The sequence below is a fragment of the Ovis aries genome, chromosome 5 (assembly GCF_016772045.2).
Source record: "Ovis aries strain OAR_USU_Benz2616 breed Rambouillet chromosome 5, ARS-UI_Ramb_v3.0, whole genome shotgun sequence".
Taxonomy (NCBI): domain Eukaryota; kingdom Metazoa; phylum Chordata; class Mammalia; order Artiodactyla; family Bovidae; genus Ovis; species Ovis aries.
In genome coordinates, this window is record NC_056058.1 from 86,718,554 (window position 1) to 86,735,398 (window position 16,845).

A 16,845-nucleotide genomic window follows, 5' to 3' on the forward strand; every position below is an offset into this window, starting at 1 on the left:
CCCAAGGAGCAAGCATCTTTTAATTTCATGGCTGCAGTCACCATCTGCAGTGACTTTGGAGCCCCCCAAAATAAACCTTGTTTCCATTGCTTCCTCATCTATTTGCCATGAAGGGATGGGACCAGATGCCAGGATCTTTTAGTTCAGTTCATTTCAGTTCCATTGCTCAGTGGTGTCTGACTCTTTGAGACCCCATTAACCGCAGCATGCCAGGACTCCCTGTCCATCACCAACTCCCAGAATTCACCCAAATCCATGTCCGTTGAGTCGGTGATGCCTTCCAACCATCTCATCCTCTGTCGGCCCCTTCTCCTCCTGCCCTCAATCATTCCCAGCATCACAGTCTTTTCCAATGAGTCAGCTCTTTGCATCAGGTGGCCAAAATATTGGAGTTTCAGCTTCAGCATCAGTCCTTCCAATGAACACCCTGGACTGATCTCCTTTAGGATGGACTGGATGGATCTCCTTGCAGTCTGAGGGACTCAAGAGTCTTCTCCAACACCACAGTTCAAAAGCATCAATTCCTCGGCACTGAGCTTTCTTTTTAGTCCAACTCTCACAACCATACATGACCACTGGAAAAACCATAGCCTTGACTAGACAGACCTTTGTTGATGAAGTAATGTCTCTGCTTTTGAATATGCTATCTAGGTTGGTCATAACTTTCCTTCCAAGGAGTAAGTGTCTTTTAATTTCATGGCTGCAGCCACCATCTACAGCAATCTTGGAGCCCAGAAAAACAAAGTCAGCCACTGTTTCCACTGTTTCCCCATCTATTTGCCAGGAAGCGATGGGACCAGATGCCATGACCTTAGTTTTCTGAATGTTGAGTTTTAAGCCAACTTTTTCACTTTCCTCTTTCATTTTCATCAAGAGGCTCTTTAGTTCTTTTTCCTGTATGCCATAAGAGTGGTGCCATCTGCGTGTCTAAGGTTATTGATATTTCTCCCCGCAATCTTGATTCCAGCTTGTGCTTCTTCCAGCACAGCATTTCTCGTGATGTACTCTGCATATAAGTTAAATAAACAGGGTGACAATATACAGCCTTGATGTACTCCTTTCCCAATTTGGAACCATTCTGCTGTTTCATGTCCCATTCTAGCTGTTGCTTCTTGACCTGCATACAGATTTCTCAAGAGGCAGGTCAGGTGGCCTGGTATTTCCATTTCTTGAAGAATTTTCCACAGTTTGTTGTGATCCACACAGTCAAAGGCTTTGGCATAGTCAATAAAGCAAAAGTAGATATTTTTCTGGAACTCTCTTGTTTTTTCAATGATCCAGCGGATGTTGGCAATTTGATCTCTGGTTCCTCTGTCTTTTCTAAACCCAACTTGAACACCTGGAATTTCATGGTTCACACACTGTTGAAGCCTGGCTTGGAGAATTTTGAGCATTACTTTGCTAGCCTGTGAAATGTGTGCAGTTGTGCAGTAGTTTGAACATTCTTTGGCATTGCCTTTCTTTGGGATTGGAATGAAAACTGACCTTTTCCAGTCCTGTGGCCACTGCTGAGTTTTCCAGATTTGCTGGCATATTGAGTGCAGCACTTTCATAGCATCATCAAGGCCAATAAAATATATGCTTGTGCCTGCTGTAATACCTCCTTGATCATAAAAAACAAGTTATTTGGCCTAAAGCAACATGGTGCGGGTACCACGTTAATAGATGAGGCATTTGCTAAGCCCTGAAGTGGCAGGCGTAGCTGTGGCATTTTAGGAATGGAAGGTAAACACTGGTTCACCCCTGTAGGATAAGGATCTGCCTGGTGGTGCATGTGAGCTCAGTTGTGTGTGACTCTTCGTGGCTCCATGAGCTGTAACATGCCAGGCTCCTCTGTCCTTGGGATTTTCCAGGCAATAATACTAGAGTGGGTTGCCATTTCCTTCTCCAGGGGATCTTCCTGACCCAGGGACTGAACTTGTGTCTCCTGTATCTCCTGAATTGCAGGCAGATTCTTTATTGCTAATCTACCTGGTAAGAATTTATCAATTATCAGGTAAGGTGTGGATTGGACTATAATAAAGTTACCACAGAGTGGTAACTTCAAACAACACTGATGAAGGCCCCAGACACTGTAGAGCAGAAATAAGTTGTCCCTGTTTCAATTTTTAACTCACAAAATCAGGATTAAAGAAAATAACTGAAAAAAAAAAAGAAAATAACTGCCTTTTGAGCTACTATTTTTGGGGAATAGCTTCCTATGCAAATATAGATAATGAAATGTCTAACAAAGAGGTAAATTATAGGACATTCACTAAGCTTTATATATTCTTTATAAATGACAGCAGTGCAAACAACATAGCAAATACTTACACAGTAATGATAGATGACATATTGGTATGCTAAAGGATGTGTGAACTCATTAAAATCTTTGTGATCCCATGGACTGTAGCCCACTAGGCTCCTCTGTCCACGGGGATTTCTCCAGGCAAGATTACTAGAGTGGGTTGCCATGCCTTTCTTCAGGGAATCTTCCCAACCCAGGGATTGAACTCAGGTTTCCCACATTGCAAGTGGGTTCTTTACCAGCTGACCCACCAGAGAAGCCCCAAATCAAAGATGTATATAAAAAAACAAAAAGCAATATAGGGCTATAACACACATGACCTAATATTTGTGTTTATGGTTGATATTAGCTAAATTTGCTAATAAATCAATTTATGTGTATTTCATGAATATGGCATCTTGACACTATGCTTGCTTACTTATTTCATGTCTAGAGACTTGTAAATGCTCTAGGTTTATCAGGATAATAGAAAAAAAGCTGATCCTGGAAAATCAGCAGAAAAATAATTTACATTTTCATTCTGATCATGCCCGGGATGTGCAAAATCTTCTGTAACAAAGTGTGTCTTAAGTACTTAAATACATATTGGTTGAAAAGAAGAAAGGAAAAAATATGACACATTTTAGCTCTTGATTTTAAGAAGAAAACATCCTAATATAAAAAACGTACCTCAAGAGAGACACATGAGACTGGACACAATAGTAGCTAATATACAGTTATGCAGTGTAAGTTAATATGGAACGTTCTCCCTTTAGTCCTAGCTGTATCACCAGCATGCATTTTAAAATTAGTTGATTGAACAGTAGAACACAATTTCTCAAAGAAATGACTGAACTGTGGTAGCATGCCAGAATGAGGTTTGGCCCTAGAAAGGAGCCAGGAGATTTGCTGCTGGTTACAAAATTTGCAGTGGGCCAAAGAGTCTGCAAATCAAACTAACCACAAAGACTTCAGTATATTTTCTGGCTTCAAGATGAGATTAGGCTTGGAGACCTGCTGGAGTTATAAAAATATGTAACTCCAGGAACATTTTGACACTGCTAGGATCTCAGAAATTTTTAATTATATTTGTTGACAAGTTATAATTGAATGAGACACATTCATTTATTGATAAAAACATGTAGAAGCCTTCTCTAGGGAGTACTATAGTGTATCACTTTTAAGTTTTATTTGGTCAATGAAAGATTTACTTGCAAATATAATTTCAGCAACATGGCTATTTAATTAAGAACTATATACTTATCAGATACAGAGGAGCCTGGCAGGCTACAGTCCTAGTGGTCACAAAGAGTTGGACATGACGGAGCACATGCATGAGGACACACACAGGCACACACTCACACAGTTATCAGATATAAGTGGTCAATAAGGGTATTTGCTTTTATAATAATATATAATTTAAATTGATTAAATATATATTCATGTGTAATGAACCTAATACTATATAAAATTCACACTCATTAAATCTATTTTCCTTTTATTTATAAACATAAGCCCTCCCTAATTTGGTATCCTAAAGTGTTTAGAGTCTCAAATGTGGGCTTTTAACTAGCTTCCTATTCTGAATCCACCACTTATAGGCTATGTGAACTTGGAGAATTTAATTTCTCTGTGCCTAGGTTTAATTGATCTGTGATATGTAAATTATATTAACTTTCTCCCAAGCTTGTTAAAAAGATGAAAAATGTCCCAAATGAAAGTGTTTACAATGGTATCTAGAATTAATAAGTGCTGAATAGATTCTAACTTTAATAACGTCCAGCTTGATTTAACGTACAACCTTTCCTTAGCAGGACATATGAAAAGAAGATCATAGTCATTGATGATGCAAACTGAGCCATTTTCTGAAGAAAGTATGCTACAAAGTATTGACTTCAACTATGATTTTACAAGAAGTTAATATGAAAAGTAGGTATGGAAAATACATATTTGGAAATTAAACAACACAGACCTATTTTCCTCACGGGCTAAAGAGGAAGTTTCAAGGATGTTTAGAAAATATTCTGAACTAAATAGAAATAAAAGCACCACATATCAAAATTCTTAGAATGTAGCTAACTCAGTACTTCAAGGAAAATAAATGGTATTACCTGAAATCAAAGTTTATATGTTACTATGCACTCATCTCACACGCTAGTAAAGTAATGCTCAAAATTCTCCAAGCCAGGCTTCACCAATATGTGAACCGTGAACTTCCTGATGTTCAAGCTGGTTTTAGAAAAGGCAGAGGAACCAGAGATCAAATTGCCAACATCCGCTGGATCATGGAAAAAGCAAGAGAGTTCCAGAAAAACATCTATTTCTGCTTTATTGACTATGCCAAAGCCTTTGACTGTGTGGATCACAATAAACTGTGGAAAATTCTGAAAGAGATGGGAATACCAGACCACCTGACCTGCCTCTTGAGAAATCTGTATGCAGGTCAGGAAGCAACAGTTAGACCTGGACATGCAACAATAGACTGGTTCCAAATAGGAAAAGGAGTATGTCAAGGCTGTATATTGTCACCCTGCTTATTTAACTTCTATGCAGAGCACATTATGAGAAATGCTGGGCTGGAAGAAACTCAAGCTGGAATCAAGATTGCTGGGAGAAATATCAATAACCTGAGATATGCAGATGACACCACCCTTATGACAGAAAGTGAAGAGGAGCTAAAAAGCCTCTTGATGAAAGTGAAAGAGGAGAGTGAAAAAGTTGGCTTAAAGCTCAACATTCAGAAAATGAAGATCATGGCATCTGGTCCCATCACTCCATGGGAAATAGATGGGGAAACAGTGGAAACAGTGTCAGACTTTATTTTGGGGGGCTCCAAAATCACTGCAGATGGTGATTGCAGCCATGAAATTAAAAGACGCTTACTCCTTGGAAGAAAAGTTATGACCAACCTAGATAGCATATTCAAAAGCAGAGACATTACTTTGCCAACTAAGGTCCGTCTCGTCAAGGTTTTTCCTGTGGTCATGTATGGATGTGAGAGTTGGACTGTGAAGAAGGCTGAGCGCCGAAGAATTGATGCGTTTGAACTGTAGTGTTGGAGAAGACTCTTGAGAGTCCCTTGGACTGCAAGGAGATCCAACCAGTCTATTCTGAAGGAGATCAGCCCTGGGAGTTCTTCGGAAGGAATGATGCTAAAGCTGAAACTCCAGTACTTTGGCCACCTCATTGCAAAGAGTTGATGCATTGGAAAAGACTCTGATGCTGGGAGGGATTGGGGGCAGGAGGAGAAGGGGATGACAGAGTATGAGATGGCTGGATGGCATCACGGACTCAATGGACGTGAGTCTGAGTGAACTCCAGGAGTTGGTGATGGACAGGGAGGCCTGGCGAGCTGCGATTCATGGGGTTGCAAAAAGTCGGACACGACTGAGCGACTGAACTGAACTGATGGGGTTCCCGGTGGTTTAGACAGTAAAGAATCTGCATGTGATGCAGGATACCCGGACTCTATCCCTGGGCCGAGAAGATTCCCTGGAGAAGGGAATGGCTACCTACTCTAGTATTCTTGCCTGGGAAATCCCAAGGACAGAGGAGCCTGGCAGGTACAGTCCATTTGGTTACAAAGAGTTGGACACAACTGAGTGACTAACTTACCTAAACCAGAAAAAGAAAAGTAAATGAAAACAAAATGAAACAGAAAGAAGGAAATAATAAACCTAAGGACATAAAACAAGACATTGAAAACCTAAGACATTGAAAACAAAGAAGCAATAGAGATCATTAAAATCATTAAAACCAAAAGTTGATTCTTTAAAAAAAATAATAAATGGACAAATCTCTGGTTAAATTTGGCAAGAAAAAAGAGAGATGACATACTGAGCTTTATCAGGTATGGAAGAAATGAGATCACTAAAGAACCCACAGCTACTAAAATAATAATAAAGGAATTTCATGAACAAGTTTATGCCCATAAATACTGGTATCAAATGAAATGGATAAATTCCCTGAAAGATGCAGAAAACGTAAGCTCACCTAAGAAAACAGATAATCTGAATAGTCTTAAGTTTATCAAAGCAATTGAATTTGTAGTTCAAAACCTGCCAACAAAGAAAACCCTAGATAGGTTTGTTTGCTAGATGGTTTCACCGGCAATTTCTACCAAACATTTAAGAAGAAAATAATGCCAATTTAATGCAAAATTTTCTATAAATTAGATGAGACGTGAATATTTCCCAACATTTTTATGAAACGTTTTATGAAACTGGCATTAGGCTGAAACCGAAATCAAATTGAATCGTGCTGGTGCAAGAAAACAAGTTAAATAGTTTAATAGTTTCTGGGGTCGCACAGAGCCAGACATACTGAAGCAACTTAGCAGCAGCAGCAGCAGGAACATACATGCAAAAATACGTAAACAGTTTAATCCAGCAATATACAAAAATGTTGCTGCATATGATAAAGCAATTAACAGAGTAAAAATGAGGAAAAAAAAACTTATGATCACCTCAATCAATGCAGAAAAATTGTTTGACAGAAATACAACAGCTCTTCATAATAAACATTTTTAGTAAGTTAGGAATAGAAGGGAACTTTTTCAGTCTATTAAAGGGCATCTAAAAAAATACAGTTTACAGATAGCATTATGCTTAATGTTGAGAGACCATTAAGTATGAAAAAAAAGCATGAAGTTGGACAGCTCATAATATCTGACTTTAAGAGTTACTTTTACTTTTAAACTACAGTATAAAAATAGTATTATATTGAAGAAAGAATAGAAACATAAATCAATTGTGAAGAAGAGAGTCTAGAAATAGATAAACACTTGTATGGTGAATTGATTTGGGGCAAAGTTGCAAAAGCTATGGGAAATGCATGGTCTTTTCACCAAGTGGTGTTAGAAATATTGGACATTCATGACCAAAATAATTAACCTCAAATTCACTTTTCACTTTCATGCATTGGAGAAGGAAATGGCAACCCACTCCAGTGTTCTTGCCTGGAGAATCCCAGGGACAGGGGAGCCTGGTGGGCTGCGGCCTATGGGGTCACACAGAGTCGGACATGACTGAAGCGGCTTGGCAGCAGCAGCAGCAGCATACCTTGTCCCCTAAACAAAATGAACAAAAATTAATCATAGACCTAAATGGAAAACCTATAGCTGCAAAAATTCTACATAAAGCATAGGAGAAGATCTTTGTGAACTTGAGTTAGGCAAATGTTCCTTAAGTATAACACTGAAAGCATGAATCATAAAAGAAAAGAAGATGATGAAATAGACTTTATTAAAACAAAAAATTTCATTCTTCAAAAGATAATGTTTAGAGAATGAAAAGACAAAGCACAGGTGGGAGAATATATTTACAAAACACATCTTCTAAAGGACTTTCATCTAGAGTGTATAAAAGCTCTTAAAACTCAATTATAAAAGAACAAACCAATAAAAATGGATAAAATATTTCAACAGACACTTCACGAAAGAAGATATAAAGTTGGCAAATAAGTGTATTAAAAGATGTTCACTATCATTAGTCATAGGGAAAGGCAAATAAAAACAAAATGAGCTACCTTGTAACAAGGATTTTAAAAGGGTCCTAAATGGCAACCCACTGCAGTACTCTTGCCTGGAAAACCCCAAGGATGGAGGAGCCTGGTAGGCTACAGTTGATGGGGTCACAAAGAGTCGGACACCACTGAGTGACTATACTTTCACTTTCACTTTCAATGACTCTGCCCTTGCACATGCCCACCTCCATTAGTGTGGAGGGGGACTTGAAACTATGCTGGGCTATCACTCCTATGATTCTGTGACATTATAAGGCAAAGGGGATGGAATTTTGCTGATATAATTAAGCTCTCTTATCAGCTGATTTTGAGCTAATCAAAAGGAAGATAATCTTGGTGGGCCTGATGCAAATAAGTAATCTCTTAAAAGAGGATTTAGTGGTCAAAGACAGAAAATCAGAGACATGCTTCTATTGGCTTCAAAGAAGAATGAAAGTGCCATGTTGTGAGAGGGCCTATGCCCCAGACCTCCAGGAGTTAAGTGTGACCCCAGGCCAATAGCCATCGAGAAAATCGGGACCTCAGTCCTACAGAGCAAAAGACTGCTTTCTGCCAATGACTTAAATGGACTTGTAAGAAGACTCAGAACCTCAGAAGAAGAATTTGCAGTCCTGCTGATACCTTGATTTCAGGCTGGTGAGACCCTAAGTATAGTTCTTAGCCTTCTGACCCACAGGAACCTGGAGGTAATAAATTTGTGCTGCTTGGAGGTGCTAGGTTTGTGGTAATTTGTTATACAGCAGCAGAAACTAATACAAAATTACTGCTACATATTTTAACTAAATTATTGATCTGAAAACTAAAATATAGCTCCTGCATTAAAATCCCAGTGACTTAATGAAGTTAACTCTTGCTCAGGAAAATTCCAAAAATGTTTATATCCATGGGCAGTTTTCCAGCACGTGTGATTCAGGAAAGCAAACTGCTTCTGTCTTTTGCCCGTGTATTCTTCAATATCCAGACCCCAAGTTCTCCAGGCTGGTTTGCCTTGAGTAGGCAAAAAAGAATAAGCATGGGCTGGAGGGCTTGACCTGAAAGCCAATGGGAACATGTCTCTTTGATTTTCTGTCTTTGACCACTAAATGTGATGCTACACAAGCATCTCATTTACTCACATCCATTGTGAGTAAATCCAGTCAGTTTCCTGAAGGGAAGTAGTCAAATTTAGATAAGCAGTTTGCATAGGAGGAATAGGAAAAACTTTTTGTGAACAAATACTCAATTTACTTATTATCTTATAATAAGTATAAAAGCATAAATTATTTCTTACTTATAATAAAATTTGGGCCCTGTCAAGGAAAACAAACAAACAAACAAAAAAGATATAACAAACAATAGTATCAGTAAACAAGGATGTTACTTAATTTTTGTAGGATCTTAAATTCTTGTGAATATTTCTGCTTGAATAATGTACCATTTAAAATGAATCAATAAAAAAAAAAAACACCCGAGCAGAAAATGGTCACCTATTATGTAATCTTCCAGAATTTTTTCCAATTTGCGACTTATTTCCTGAGCTGCAGTTCAGATATTTTCGCACTGTGTCACCTGGCCTCTCCAAATTCTAGCTGGAATGGTGTGTACTGGAACAAAGATGATCTCCTGAAGAAAAGCTTCACAATCTTTTATATGGATAGCCTTTATTTATTTTTTTTAAAGAATCGGGCATTTTATTTTCCAAAGAGACCTGCTGATAATGCATAAGAAGAAAAAAATTGCAAAACATTCTCTGCTGTTGCAGGGCAATGTAGAAATAGAGGGACCAGAGGTGAGCTTTTTTTTTTTTTTTTTACAGATAACTTGCCAAGTAGAGGGAGAGCAACCTTTCACCCTGATGGTCTTCTACCTAGAAGGCACAGCGCTTCAGTTGTCTGTGCGATAATTTAGTGCTATCTCAGATTATGGATAACTTTTGAATGATATTTTATCCAGCAAGAGTATTTTAATAATATCCCACCCTAAAAATTGTACTTCCCTGATATAAGATATGCAAGGTTAAAAAAACAGTTGTATTCCTTGCATCAACTTTGGGACAAGCTTAAAAACTGATGGACTCTTCAAAATAGGATTTAGTGACAGATTGGGAAATCACTCAGATAAGTTGAGAATGCGCCAGTCTATGTCTGACGCAGGATGCAGCATGCTTGGGGCTGGTGCATGGGGATGACCCAGAAAGATGTTATGGGGAGGGAGGTGGGAGGGGGGTTCATGTTTGGGAATGCATGTAAGAATTAAAGATTGTAAAATTTAAAAAATAAAAAACTAAAAAAAAAGAAAAAAAAAGAAAAAAAAAAAGAAAACTAATTTGGTTTCTTGTAGTATTTTTGTTGCTATTTAATAGATCATATAATAGCACCTATTAAGAATGCTGATTATTTTTCTACAGGTAAACTCTTCTTTCAGAGTTGATGAGTGAGTAGCATTACCAGATTTCATAATCTACAAAGTGATTTTGTTTTAGAGTCATATAATTTTAACATTGTTTTCAAAATATCAAGGTTTTTTTTTTTTTTAATTCTGCTTGAATAATCCAACGAATTGCCAGTGACCAATACGAGACATTTTGTAAGCAGTCACAATTAAACAAATTCATTTTCTCATCCCACAAATATCACCCAACTTTTTGTTTTAATGAACTTTTGAAGAAAAAAAAAACTATATTTAAAAAGGATTTTTGATCCTCTTTTAGGATATGAAATAGTAAAGCTGCATAACTGCTTAATGCCTCATTGTAATGAATCATATATGGCATTAGAGAGTCTGGTCATCTGTATATAAAAGATCTGGTTCTTTTGTATATCTAAATTTCATTACTCAGATTATTTTCTGATCTATAAATGGATTTTCAGTTGCAATCTTATGAACTTCTATCAGTCATCATCTATAGTTATTAATGCAAGGGATGTGGCATGTTTGTGTTAAATTGGCACAGTATGAAGCGTGAATTTTATGATATATTTTAAACTCCATGTTCATGAATTGTTTTCTTCTGAGTGGGTGGATCACAGCTATATAAAGACACATTATGTTTCAAGGTCTGTTTCAATCGGAAATATATATACTTATTTATGGAGTATAAATAAGAAATAAAATGAGGAAGATTAAATTTGAAGAACTCAATATTTTGAAAGCTTTGAGCATTATTTTAAAAATTAGTTTTAAGGAAATACTCATCAGTGGAACAAAGATTAAAGAAAACTATCAGCCTGATTTTAATGAAAACTAATATCGTCAAGGACAAATGTGGTCAAGAGAGGAAGAAAACAATGACCAAGCAAGCTCAGGTGTTAATAGATGCTTTTTTAGTGGGTCTTTTGTGTTTCAAGGGGTGGCAGTGCTTCTTCAATTTTATGCTGCACTAAATCTACTTTTAAAAAGTAAAAACCAATTACCAACCAAGTGACTAATTTACTGTTTGACTGGATTCATCTAATTCTTCATCAAATTTGGTCAAAAGAAATCAGATATTTAACATATTGTATATTAACCCTAGATTCGTACTTTAGCATGTGGAAAACATCATACAGTGTAAAAGGGGGACTAATATCCAGTACATAGGTTCAGGAAAACATACTTAATGCACATACGTGATGACTTTCTAAAACTATCTCCCTTTTGTTCTCTTTCTCTGTACCATGTTCACATTAAATGAAACATAAAATTAATACTCTATTGAAGTTGAATGTAATAACAACATTGCTACTAAGGATAAGAGTTTAGTGCTATTTCATTTATTTATTCATATATATTTATCATACATCTATTATTGCCAGGCCTCATTATATATTGTTGAGACAGAAATTATGTGGTACTCGCCAGGAGGGAGCTTATGATCTGGAAAAATCTCATCCAAACAGCTGAATATTGTAAGTGGGATCTGGGTTATGAAGGGTTTTATGGTGATGTGTGAGCATAAAGGAGATCACAGAATACTTGGGAGGACAAGTAAGATCTTCACGATGAGCTGTGATCTGAAAGATGAGCGTGCCTTTCTTATCTGCAGTATTTACACGTATTCCTAGGAGAGGAAAGAGGGTATGGAAATATGTTGTGGCAGAAAAGGAGCCGAGATGAGGGGCTGCAGTGGCCTGACAGCTCAGAGTGAGAAGAATATGAAACAAGAGCAGGGGGAGGCGTACGCTGTCTGAACCTTGCAGGGCCTGGTAGGCCCTGAAGAGGTCTTTTCTCATTTACCTGAAATCAATGAGAAGGTCTCGAAGTATTTTAAGTGTGTGTGTGTGTGTGTGGTGGGGGGCACTGGTAGAGCACTGTGAGGGGAAGATTTGCATTTCAGAAAGATCCTTCTGACTTGCTGTGGGGAGATCGGACCTGAGGGGCAGCAAGAACAGGGAGATGAAGGTGGAAGTTAGTGCAGTTGGCGAGGTGAGCGAGACTCAGAGCTAGCAAGCCTGGAGCTTTGCCAATATATTATCTTCCAAGACTCCGAAACTCGACCCTCTAGTTAAGAAAACTTTCATGGTCTTATAAGCTACTCAATTTTATTGCACTGGACGTCAAAATCTAGCTTCCTATAAGAAGTCAGAACTGCTCACCAAGAAGTGTAGCAATTTAGAAAGACAAAAGAAAAATGAAACAAAGGTACAATGGAGGACATGTTACAAGTTAGGAAGATCTCTGGAAAAAATGAGGGCAGAAGATTAATCATTAAGTCCATGTATCAAAATGATAAATCCAATCTGTTCCAAGCTGTATTATCCATTGCTGTTTAACTAATAATCCCAAAAGATAGTGGCTCAAAACAACAACATTTCCTATCTTACAGCTTCTCTGGGTCATGGTTGTTGGGAGGATTCAGCTGCTTGTGTTCTACTGGGACAGGGTGCTCTGGTTTCTTGCTGACTGTTGGCTGAAAGTTGCCCTCAGTGTCTTACACACATGTCACTCCATGAAGTAGCTTTTAACATGGCTGTTTACTTCACCAGGGGAACCACAGAGACAAGCCAGAGAGAAGGTGGACGTGCGTTCATGTATAACCCAGTCTCAGAAGGAACATTCCATCACCTTTGCCACATTCCATTTGCTGTAAGCAAGACACTAGGTCCAGTCCACACAAGAGGGGAGTGGTGACACAGACCACAAATACCCCAAGGTGGGGATCACTGAAAGCTATTTGAGAAGCAGCTTACACACGCTTTAAAAATACACAATAAACATGTACAGTAGGATAAGATAAAGTCATTATTTAGAAGTTGCCTATTAGAGATAAGCATAAATAAAAGGTATTCTTATACATTCTAGGAAATGAGATTGAAAAATGGGAATGGGAAGAAAAGAGTAGTTTCAAATTCGTATGAAATAATGCTGAAAAGGAGACAAATAACAGGCTCCAGGAGAACTGGGGACACGTACCGCACTGCCATATAATTGCCTGTTTACTTTCCTGCATCTCCCACTAGACGACGTGTTCCTGAAGAACAGACTTGTCTTTTACGCTTCCACCTCAATATCTGGTACAGTATAAGAACCTTTCAAGTGCTCAGTAAGTATTACATGAAGGACAAAGAGCTTTGACCTTTTAAGCTGGCTTTAGAAAACTCTGTCTTTGCAAGAGTAGGTGGTTATTCCTACAGAAGATTAGACATCAGATGCCAATGCCTTTGAGTTTCATAATATTTATTTGTAGCACTGAGAGTGGTTTAGCAAAAATAGGTCCGGTGTGAAAATCTGTTTGCACATCACCATGAGTAAGGTTCTTTTCCTGTTATTTGTGTGTGTGTGTGTCTGTGCGTGTATGCTCAGTCATGTCCAACTCTTTGCAAACCCATGGCCTGTAGCCTACCAGGCTCTCTGTCCACAGGATTTCCCAGGCAAGAATACTGGAGTGGGTTGTCATTTCCTCCTCCAGGGGATCTTCTCAATCCACAGATCGAACTTGAGTCTCTTGCATCTCCTGCATTGGCAGGCAGGTTCTTTAAATGACGCCTAAGTTGTTAGAATGCGGACCAGGGACAGGAGGAAGCAACAGCAGGATGGCGACGATGCTGGGCAGCCGTCCTCTCCGTTGTTAAGATGTTTACGAGGACAAAGTCTTCGCTCATAATGGAAACAATAACCAAGATTTCAAGACAATTTATAACACATATCAAATAACTGATTACAACTTAAAAGCCATGGACTTTTACAGATGAAAACAGTTACTAGAATTGGGATGGTCAGAAAAAGTTTGTAAATAACATGGTAATTCAAAAGATGAAATTTTGAAGAGAGGAAGGAAATGATATGCTAGATAAGCAAGAAGGTGTGAATATATTTAGAGAATGGCTGAGAGAAGTACAAGCCTATGTGATCACTGCTGGTTTTCTTCTAAACACTGTCAGGGCTCACATGTGACTTGTGACCAATTTGCGGAAATTAAAAGAGGCAAGAATGGCTTGAGAATGAACTTGTCTTCTCGCTTTTAGCTTCAATTAACCTATCTGAGTCTCAGTTTCTTTCTCTGTAAAACTGGGAATCATGGCAACTCAACGTCCTGGGATCTGTGAGGAGATAGTCATATCTGTATTTAGGGAACATCAGTTGGCAAACCCACTCAACAACCATTTCTAATCATCTTCTCCCTTGATTTCTTCTGCCACTCAAGCTGGAGACATATATTTTGTTATTTTAGCCACCTTCCGATCACAAGAGAAGACTCTACACATGAACATCAAGAGATGGTCAATACCGAAATCAGACTGATTATATTCTTTGCAGCCAAAGATGAAGGAGCTCTGTACAGTCAGCAAAAACAAGATCTGGAGCTGACTGTGGCTCAGATCATGAACTCTTTATTGCCATACTCAGACTTACATTGAAGAAAGTAGGGAAAACCACTAGGTCAGATATGACCTAAATCAAATCCCTTACAATTATACAGCGGAAGTGAGAAATAGATTCAAAGGGATTAGATCTGATAGACAGAGTCCCTGAGGAACTATGGATGGAGGTTTCTGACATTGTAAAGGAAATAGGAATCAACATGATCCCCAAGAAAGAGGAGTACAAAAAGGCAAAATGGTTGTCTGAAGAAGGCTTACAAATAGCTGAGAAAAGTCCAGTTCAGTTCAGTTGCTCAGTCGTGTCCGACTCTTTGCGACCCCATGAACCTCAGCACGCCAGGCCTCCCTGTCCATCACCAACTCCCGGAGTTCACTCAGACTCACGTCCATCGAGTCAGTGATACCATCTAACCATCTCATCCTGTCTTCCCCTTTCCCTCCTGCCTTCAATCTTCTCAACATCAGGGTCTTTGCAAATGAGTCAGCTCTTCACATCAGGTGGCCAAAGTATTGGAGTTTCAGCTTCAACATCAGTCCTTCCAATGAACATGCAGGACTGATCTCCTTTAGGGTGGACTGGTTGGATCTCCTTGCAGTCCAAGGGACTCTCAAGAGTCTTCTCCAACACCACAGTTCAAAAGCATCAATTCTTCTGTGCTCAGCCTTCTTTATAGTCCAACTCTCACATCCATACATGACTAATGGAAAAACCATAGCCTTGACTAGATGGACCTTTGTTGAGAAAGTAATGTCTCTGCTTTATAATATGCTGTCTAGGTTGGTCAGTACTTTCCCTCGAAGGAGTAAGTGTCTTTTAATTTCTTGGCTGCATTCACCATCTGCAGTGATTTTGGAGCCCCCCCAAAAATAAAGTCAGCCCCTGTTTCCCCATCTATATGCCAGGAAGTGATGGGACCAGATGTCACGATCTTAGTTTTCTGAATGTTGAGCTTTAAGCCAACTTTTTCACTTTCTTCTTTCACTTTCATCAAGAGGCTTTTTAGCTCCTTTTCACTTTCTGCCATAAGGGTGGTGTCATCTGCATATCTAAGGTTATTGATAGTTCTCCCAGCAGTCTTGATTCCAGCTTGTGCTTCATCTAGCCCAGTGTTTCTCATGATGTACTCTGCATAGAAGTTAAATAAGCAGGGTGACAATATACAGCCTTGACATACTCCTTTTCCTATTTGGAACCAGTCTGTTTTTCCATGTCCAGTTCTAACTGTTGCTTCCTGACCTGCATACAGGTTTCTCAAGAGGCAGGTCAGGTGGTCCGGTATTCCCATCTCTTTCAGAATTTTCCACAGTTTATTGTGATCCACACAGTCAAAGGCTTTGGCATAGTCAATAACGCAGAAATAGATGTTTTTCTGGAACTCTCTTGCTTTTTCGATGATCCAGCGAAAGTTGGCAGTTTGATCTCTGGTTCCTCTGCCTTTTCTAAAACCAGCTTGAACATCTGGACATTCATGGTTCACATATTGCTGAAGCCTGGCTTGGAGAATTTTGAGCATTGCTTTACTAGCTGAGAAGAGAAGAGAAGCTAAAGCCAAAGGAGACAAGGAAAGATATATTCATTTAAATGCAGAGTTCCAAAGAATAGCATGGAGAGATAAAGGGCCACCCTCAGTGATCAATGCAAAGAAATAGAGGAAAATAACAGAATGGGAAACACTAGAGATCTCTTCAAGAAAATAAGAAACACTAAGGGAACATTTAATGAAAATTGGCAACAATAAAGGACAGAAATGGTATGGACCTGACAGAAGCAGAAGATATTAAGAAGAGGTGGCAGGAATACACAGAACTATACCAGAAATCTTCATGACCCAGATAAGCACTATGGTGTGATCACTCACGTAGAGCCAAAAATCCTGGAATGCGAAGCCAAGTGTGCCTTAGGAAGCATCACGATAAACAAAGCTAGTGGAAGTAATGGAATTCCAGTTGAACTATTTCAAATCCTAAAAGATGATGCTGTTAACATACTGCACTCAACATACCAGCAAATTTGGAAACTCAGCAGTGGCCACAGGACTGGAAAAGGTCAGTTTTCATTCCAATCACAAAGAAAGGCAATGCCAAAGAATGCTCAAACTATCATACAATAGCACTCATCTCACAGGCTAGCAAAGTAATGCTCAAAATTCTCCAAGCTAGGCTTCAACAATATGTGAACCATGAACTTCCAGATGTTCAAGCTGGATTTTAAAAAGACAGAGGAACCAGAGATCAAATTGCCAACAAACATAGGATCATCGAAAAAGCAAGAGAGTT